Here is an 8,081-nt window from a genome sequence, read left to right on the forward strand (position 1 = left end):
TGAAAGAGGATACATGCTTGTTGCAGTGGTTATACTAGACAACTCAAAGAAAAACAGAAAATATAGGAACCACGAAACAAGATTGTACTAGAATATGTTTTGCAGAGAGCAGCTGCCATTAAAAACTTGGTATTGGCCACCAGTGCTTTACAACCACCTCTGAAACTATTGTGTGACAACAGTCTCACTGTGATCTCTGTGTGCAACAAAAGTAGGGAAGGTTTCTTGCTGTATCATGTGAAATGCTGAAGAATACATGGAGGTCTTAACAATAACGACTAATCAATTTACTAATCTGATTATTCAACTAGCAGATTAGGATAAACAAGATGAAGCCTTTGAGTCTTTTAATTTATTCTGATTTACAAAAGTCAATAGCAATGTTTTGATTGTACTAGCAGCTGGATTAGGGCCCATGTATGTTGACAAATGATTTCTTTTACAGTCCTGAAATTTAATTAGAGCATAACTTTTTTATATTTTTAAGGGAAATATCATGGGCATGCCTAAACTCCTATAGAATTCTTTGGAATGTTTGAGTGCACGAGACAGAATTGGCCCAATGAATAATACTTAGCATTTATAGAATGCTTTGCATCTTCAGTGCACTGGCAAAAAGTTGCAGCAGAAATCTATGAAGAGGCAAAATAAACAATATTCTGACATGCTTAACAGAACAAGGCTGATTGATAGAAACACTGATGATGTGGGGAACTGTAATGAAATTAGTGAGAATGGAAAGACAGGTCATTACTATCTTTAAAAAAAGAACATAAACTCTGTAATAACTATTTGCTATTTGTTTATTACTCTGTTCTACATCATTTGGTGAATTTGGAGCTCTGGCTCTGGCTCAGGATAGGTCATCCACATATTCACATTCCATCTGGGAATCCACCCCTTCAAAGAATGGACAAATTAAATATCTTTCTGTAGTGCCAGCCTATTACATTACACTTGTGCAATAAAACTCAGCAAAAGACTAACACTCTTTTTTCCCTTAGTCCATAATCATGCCTGCACTCAAGTATTTTTGAGAAGGAAATTAAGATAACTATCACTATTTACATTGTTGAAATTAGAAATTCTTTCTGACCACAAAACTTCCTGCTAACAATAACAGAAATTTATGAGAGCGGCAGCAAAACTCAAACAATACTATTCTCCAGAGACAAAGTTCTGTACAGTACAGTATGAGGTTGTGGAAAATGACCAAAACATCACCACCTCTTCCTATTGCAATACAAAATAAAGCAAGTTTTGATGTTTATACATACATATATACACACACCAAGACAGTAGAAGCTTTCAAATAATACATATTTACACTCATTTTCAGAATTTATCATCACTAATAAAAATCTAAAGCACTTAACATATTCTGAAGATTTTAAAATCTTCCCTGATCAGTTTAGATAAGCAAACACTATATCTAAGTAGTCAAAGTACAGTTTACATATCTAGATAAACTTTACCAAGCAGTGGCAAATTGGAAAGAAAAGGAAAGAAACGGAAAGGAAAGGAAAGGAAAGTTCAAACTAGTTATGTACTCAAAAATTGCATTTCTTTTCAGACATACCATCTTTTCAGGTGGTATGCACTTCTGCTGTTCTACAGCTACACCCTGGGTATGACAACAACTTCTATCCCAACAGGAACATTAGAAAATTAAATCATAAACCCATAAGCATATTAAATCCCCTTACCCTCAGGCTCGCTGGACTGCTCTCGCTTCTCAGTGTTACAGACATATGTGTAAACAACAGAATTTCCTGCATCCTTTTCTCATCTGCAGAGCACTGGGGTCTTGGCCAACAGGATTATTTCCAGCATTAAGGCCATTCCACAGTAACTTGAAAAAGGATTCCCATTGGTCAGGATTTATCAAAACTAATGCCACAGCATTTTTTTTAAATGCAGGTCATTCACCCAAAATTAAAACTGTGCTTATTATTATTTACTAAATATTGCTTCTCTTTGTGTTTCTACACTTTCTTTCATTGTAAGTTATAAATTATGACCCCAATTTGTTCAAACATTTCAGAATATTCTCATCTTAATGTACCATTGACTTCAATGATACAATTCAGAATTAGCAACTTCAAATGAAACAAGGCCACTTATTTCTTTTGGTGTCTTTCAGATTTAAAAAAGAATAACCTTGGGGATGGAAAAAATCCCTCTTACATTTTTGTATAGCAGTGTTTCTGAACCCCAGTGCCCCACATATCCACCACCTGCCCCACACAGTGGGGGCCTGGGGCGTGAGTGGCACTGGGTTGGGACTGGCCACTGATGTTTACAAATGGGTCCTGGTACAAAAAAGGTTGAGAACCACTGCTGTATAGTACTAGCATGCCTTGGGTTTTACTGTAACAAACAAACTACTTATTAAGGCTGCAAAAAAACCAAAGACTTGTGATATTCTACATCACTAGTAATCAACCTCCAGGCCTTTGGCCAGACCTGGCTCATGAGGTCATGTCATCTAGCCCAGGAATCTCCCCATGGGTCCAAGAATTTGATGGTAGAGGAGCCATAATTCAATAACTTTGTTATAAAGCCTAAAACTCCCTAACCACAGATTTAGGATCCATTCTTGCATGCCATGTAATAAGACATGGTAGTGTTAGAGACGTGTGGTAACTGTAATGGTCCAGGAGTTATGTGAGATGCAAAGACTTTTTTTATGTGATATATTTTATTGGACCAGCTCCTTTATTTGGAATTAGACAAGCATTCAAATGCAAAGCATTTTTCTTCAAGTCTGAAGAAGAAAGCAAGTACAGAAATTGTTAGGCACAGTGGGTACATCTATGAAATAAGAGAGGGAGAGAAATTCCCATGGGTAGCAGACGAAGAATTAGCAGAAGAAAAGAAGATCAATTGATGGGAGATCAAGACTCATGAGAGAAAGGGTCATTATCACCTGTAGTGTGTAGGAATAATTTCAGGAATCAGGTAGATTATAGTATGTTACAAAATTAATATTGGTGTTCAGTTCTCAGTTCCTAGTGTCCAGCCAGCTCCCAAGCTCACCTTTTAAAGATGTTTGGTAGATATCCCATGAACATTAGGATAGTGAGGTCAAAAAGGAAGTGCTTGTTCTATAAAATACGTGCTCCTTAACGACATATGTGTCTGTGTCCTTTATATTGTTTCCCGTGAAGGTTCACTCTGGTCTGGGACAGACATTGCCTAAACCAGTTTGAGCCAAATCAGTTAAGTCTGATACTACATTCAACCAGGATCATCTCAAACTGGATTCAGCTATTTTCAGACTGGTTTATGTGCACTGAACATCTGTTTTGTTACATATTTAAACAAGTTTCTGATAATTTAAACCGGTTTATGTGTACTGTCTGTCCCTAGCCTCCAACGCATAGCTGCTGATTAGTTTCATCCATGTAATTTCCATGAGGGCATTTGGTGCATTGGATCAGAAATGTAATTTTGGGAAACTATGTCTCTCCATGGATTCTGAAGGGTTTGTTGTAAGGGAGGGGTGTAGTGATTATACTAGAAGTGGAGATGTGAGTTGACAGTTTAAGCATTTATTTCTAAGGCTGCGTTCCACTTGATGCCTGTTGAACAGTGAGGAGTTTGCCTTTGACAGTGAACTGGGCGAGAACTGGGTTCTCTGAAAGACAGGAGTGGAATGGCACTAATGTCTGATCTTTGTTGAGCAGAAGCTGTGGTTGTTTCTTGATTCTTCTAATCAGTTCCAATGTGTGGTGGTAGGTGGCAACCAGGCATGTGTAGTCACAGTGGGGTTTCTTTTTGTATTGTAGCAGGTTACTGCAGGGTATTTCTTTCAAAGGTACAGTCTATTTTGGTACTGTAGGGTCCTTGCATAATGGCAGATTTTAGCCTGCCCAGGTAGGCATCACTACTATTTTCCTTGGAGCAGATGCAGTAGCACCTGAGGGCTTGACTGTAGATTATAGCTTCTTTTGCTGGTCTTGTGAACATAAATATGGTTCTCCATGGTTTGTTTGTTTTTTGTATATGGTTTACAACTATCCCCCCTCCATAAAACTTTCTCTGTAATATTCCTTCACTAAAATAAATTTTTTTGACACTACAATCCACATAAAGGATGGCACCCTAAAAACTGCCATACCCCCAAAAAGAGGTACCAGACTACCCTTTAGGCAGTCCATAATCCCTAATGTATTAGGGACAACCCCCCACACAGTTGGGCACATTACTTGAAACATATTGCATGCTATTTCCATGACATAGTTCATATTTCCAGCACTCCCATAACACGTTTCCTTTGGTCTTTTGTAACAGCATCTCTTAACAAGTCTGTTCAAAAGCTTTTATTCAGAAAAAATCCCCAAATTTTGAAACAAACCCTTACATATTATATTAATCCAAGAGGATGCTATGAGGTGGCTAGAAAAACACCACTTAAGGTCTGTGAATACCTGTATGCATGGGCAGATCCAGAGGGAGTGTAGTGCTTCAATCACCCCCCTACCCCGCCCTTTACCTCCATTTGGATCACAGGAGGAGAAGCTGGGGCATTTAAGTTCTAGAAATAGATACAAATCTGACCCACCCTCACTCTGCCCCACACCCTTGTTCGTGCCCTCCACGTGAAGGGATACCTCCCCTCCTCTCATTTCCTCTTCCCCTACCTTAAGCAACCCCTGCTTCTGGCTGACTGGGGGGTTGGGATCCAGAGTTGCTGCTGCCCCATTCTAGCCAGACTGCTTGGAGCTAGGCATATCAGAGTTAGTGGCAGTGGGGGAAGCAGAAAGGTTCCCCCCTCTAGTATTCCCCAAGAGCCCAGGAGCAGGGCCAGGGAGAGGGAACAGCACCCTAAAAAGCTGTTTCCTGTAGCCCTGGCTGGAGTGGGGCAGGAGCAGCTAGGACAACAGTGGCAGTGACAGGCAGATCACCCCAAACCCTTCCTGCACCTAGCAGAATAAGTGGAGAAGCCAAGGGGAGGAAATGAGAAGAGATGTACCATGAGCACAGATGGAAAAGGAGGCAGTGCCAAGAGTTGAGAGGGAGGAGATTCTTACTTGAATGAGGACTTTAAAAAAAAAGGCCCTGTCTGTTGCTCCCACAGCATGATCTGTCCATTAGTCTGGTGGCTTGGAGAAGGGTTCCAGCCACCCCTGCAATACTGGTTGCTGCTCCTCACCCCCTTTTTTAAAAATGCTGGATCCACCCTTGTCTACATGATAACCTTTATGACAATATACATTATTATATTCAAGTCAATGTCTAAAAGTGGATGCTAAGTAAATTCAATTGCAAAATAAGTTACATTTTTTTAATAGCAAGGAGAAACCAGCCCTGAAAGAAGTTACTGAGAGGTATAATGTAGCATCTCTATTGCCTCTGGCTTTAAAGAAAAAACCCAACAAGTCACATGAGAATAATAAGGATACCTAGCTCTTGTCAGTCATGCACAAATAAATACAAAAGAAGAAATAAGTGTGATCCCCACTTAAGAGATGGCAAAACGGGGTCAGTCACAGAGAGGTGAAGTGCCCAAAGTATTTGACAGACCAGTAAGAGGATATAAAACCCATATTACAATCGAGTTCACTATCTATTAGGCCAGAGGTGGGCAAAATACAGTCTGCAGGCTGGATTTGACCCACCAGGCAATTCCATCCAGCCCATGGACACCCACCAATTGTACCCTGCTCAGCCCCTGTGCCTCACTCCCACCCTGGCACACAGAAGGCCCCAGCCCAGTCAGCACACAGCTTTCAGGAGGGGCTGCTGCTGCCACTGCTACACCCACCGGGGGACCTTCTTGGCTTCCCTGGCCTCCAGCAGCTCTCCTCCTGTCCCTGCTGCAGCACTCACTCTGGGCAGCAGGTAGGGAAGCGGCAGGGGCAGGGGGAGCTGTGGCAGGGACAGAGCGGAAGCTGCACATGGCAGCAAGGAGCGCAGCCTGCCCAGCCTGCCGCTACTGCATGGGGCTCCCCATAGCACATGCATAAAGGAATAAGCGGCCTTCCCCACTGCCTGCCACCATAGGAGCAGGGGGAGGGGCTCCCCATCATTTCTAGTGGAATCCCAGCAGCTGCATGCGGTGGGGAAGGCTGTCAGCTCCATCGCATGGGGCTTCCCCCTATGGCACATGTGTGCTTGGAGCTGCACGTATGCCATGGGGAGCCCCATGAGATAGACGCAGGCCAGGCAGGCTCTGCTTCTTGCCACCACGTGCAGCTCTGACCAAAGCCATTCTAATTAAAGCGCCCAGAACATCTCATGTATCCATGTCCCTGGATTAAAAATGGCAGCAGGGGCACTTTATCTAAAGCGTCCCCACTGCCATTTTAAAGCTTGGGGACATGAATACATGAGACACAGGAGTCGGCTGGAGCACGGTAATTACCATGGCCTGGCAGACTCAATTAATTGCAGTGCTTCACAGTAGCCTCACTGATTGTATATGGGGGTGTAGGTTGTAACTGTGTTGGTCTAAGGCATATGCAGAGAAGGTGCTTTGGGTGAAACTGATATCTTTTATTAGACCAACTTAAAATCTAGGTGCCTGATTGTATATAGGCACTTGGATTGTGTATAGGTCTAGATTTTGCTATGTATATCTCTAGTGCTGTGTTACACAGAATACACCAGCAAACAGAATTTTATAAGCCATCTAAAAATATGTCAGTAGTTATTTCAGGTTTGCACTTGATACTAAGTAGTTAGATGCCCCACGTTCAGGCTGATTTTAATATCCGTTTGATCCAAAGTCTGTACTTGGTAACAATTACAAAACAGAAACCAAGTAATATTGGAGGTGCATGTTAGTATAAATAGTTTAGTCATCTTCCTAGATAATCAGAGGGTTTAAGTCAAGCTGAATCATCAGATGTTCACCAAAGGAATGGGGCTTAGATTTCTCTTGTAAAAAACTCATTCACACTAGGAATATTTAACTAGACATGGTATATACAGTGTTGGTAATTGAGACCACATGTTTCAATACATGGCAGTAGAAGTACATTGGATTGTTGCCGCCTTGCATAGTGTGGGATGAACTCCTTTGAATTCTGGTACATTTGATCTTTGGAAACATTCCAGATACTCTCCCCACTTAGAGCAAATCCTACTAGAAGATCCAAAGAAGAGCGCTAATAGAATGTGAAAAACAAAACTCACAATTTCCTAATGACAAGACCCTCTCAGAGGGTTAAGAAAAGGAAGAGACCTAATCCATCCAAGGATTAGCAGAGCTAGTAAAAAGGTTTGTTTAATTTGCCTCAGAGGACCAAACTGGGTCAGGTCTCTCTCAAAAGAGCAGGAGTCAACATTCTCCACAGCAATGCAATCTCTATACTACCTCAAGTATTAAAATTAAAGTTACATTATAGCTCTTTCCAAAGAAACCAAAGCCATTATCTTCAAACTACAGGTCACAATAAAGCTACTTGTTTTACCACTTAAAGGTTAGAAAATATATAGTAGGACTGTAAGCTTTTGGACAATACTTGTAAGATCAGACCTCCCAAAAATCAGAATGATGTTTTTCAGTTAAAACAATTTAAGGTACTTGGGCTTACTTCTAGTTTCACAGTTATTTATACTGGCAACTGATAAGAATGAGCACAGTTCTTACTAAAGTACTACAAGCAAGTTCAACATTCAACTTGTTAACCTGTTTGGCCCTGATCTCAGGCTTGCAAGGACTTAGCATCAGTATTCTTGCTCAAGATGCAAAAAGTTTCCTGCTAGAACAATTTCTTCCAGAGTATTTAAGATAATCTAATTATCCATATAACACCCATTATTCTAATTCTTTAAAAAAATATCTGCATCAAATCAAAAGGCAGTTTCAGGAAAAGCAAGCTCTCTTCCTTGAGAGGGATCCATAAGGAATCTCTTACAAACTCACCCTGTATTTCCTGAGATAGATGATGATCAGGACCCAAGTATGACTACAAACAACTACAAACAAAATTCCAATCAATTCAGGCCATTTGGAGCCAATTTTCTTTGTAACATTGTGGATGTCCCCTCTCTTCACAATGTTCAAGTTTAGATTTAAACTTCCATGAGGCTGTAAAACTATTCTGTGAACAAGCCTTCAGACCATCCCT

At 40.9% G+C, this 8,081-nt stretch overlaps 1 protein-coding gene across 3 annotated transcripts in view; it reads right to left on the reverse strand.

Moving 5' to 3' along the window:
* CCDC102B (coiled-coil domain containing 102B) overlaps nt 1–1,798 on the reverse strand; it is a 477,100-nt gene extending 475,302 nt beyond the window's left edge. For all 3 annotated transcript variants that reach the window (XM_019524671.1, XM_019524646.1, XM_019524664.1), the window contains exon 1: nt 1,707–1,798. The gene's annotated coding sequence lies outside the window, so the exon portion shown is untranslated. The remainder of the gene's footprint in view (nt 1–1,706) is intronic.
* Between the last annotated feature and the right edge of the window lie 6,283 nt (nt 1,799–8,081).

Source organism: Gavialis gangeticus, unplaced genomic scaffold (assembly GCF_001723915.1).
Source record: "Gavialis gangeticus isolate Ggan-Ray unplaced genomic scaffold, GavGan_comp1, whole genome shotgun sequence".
In the NCBI taxonomy this organism is placed as follows: Eukaryota; Metazoa; Chordata; order Crocodylia; family Gavialidae; genus Gavialis; species Gavialis gangeticus.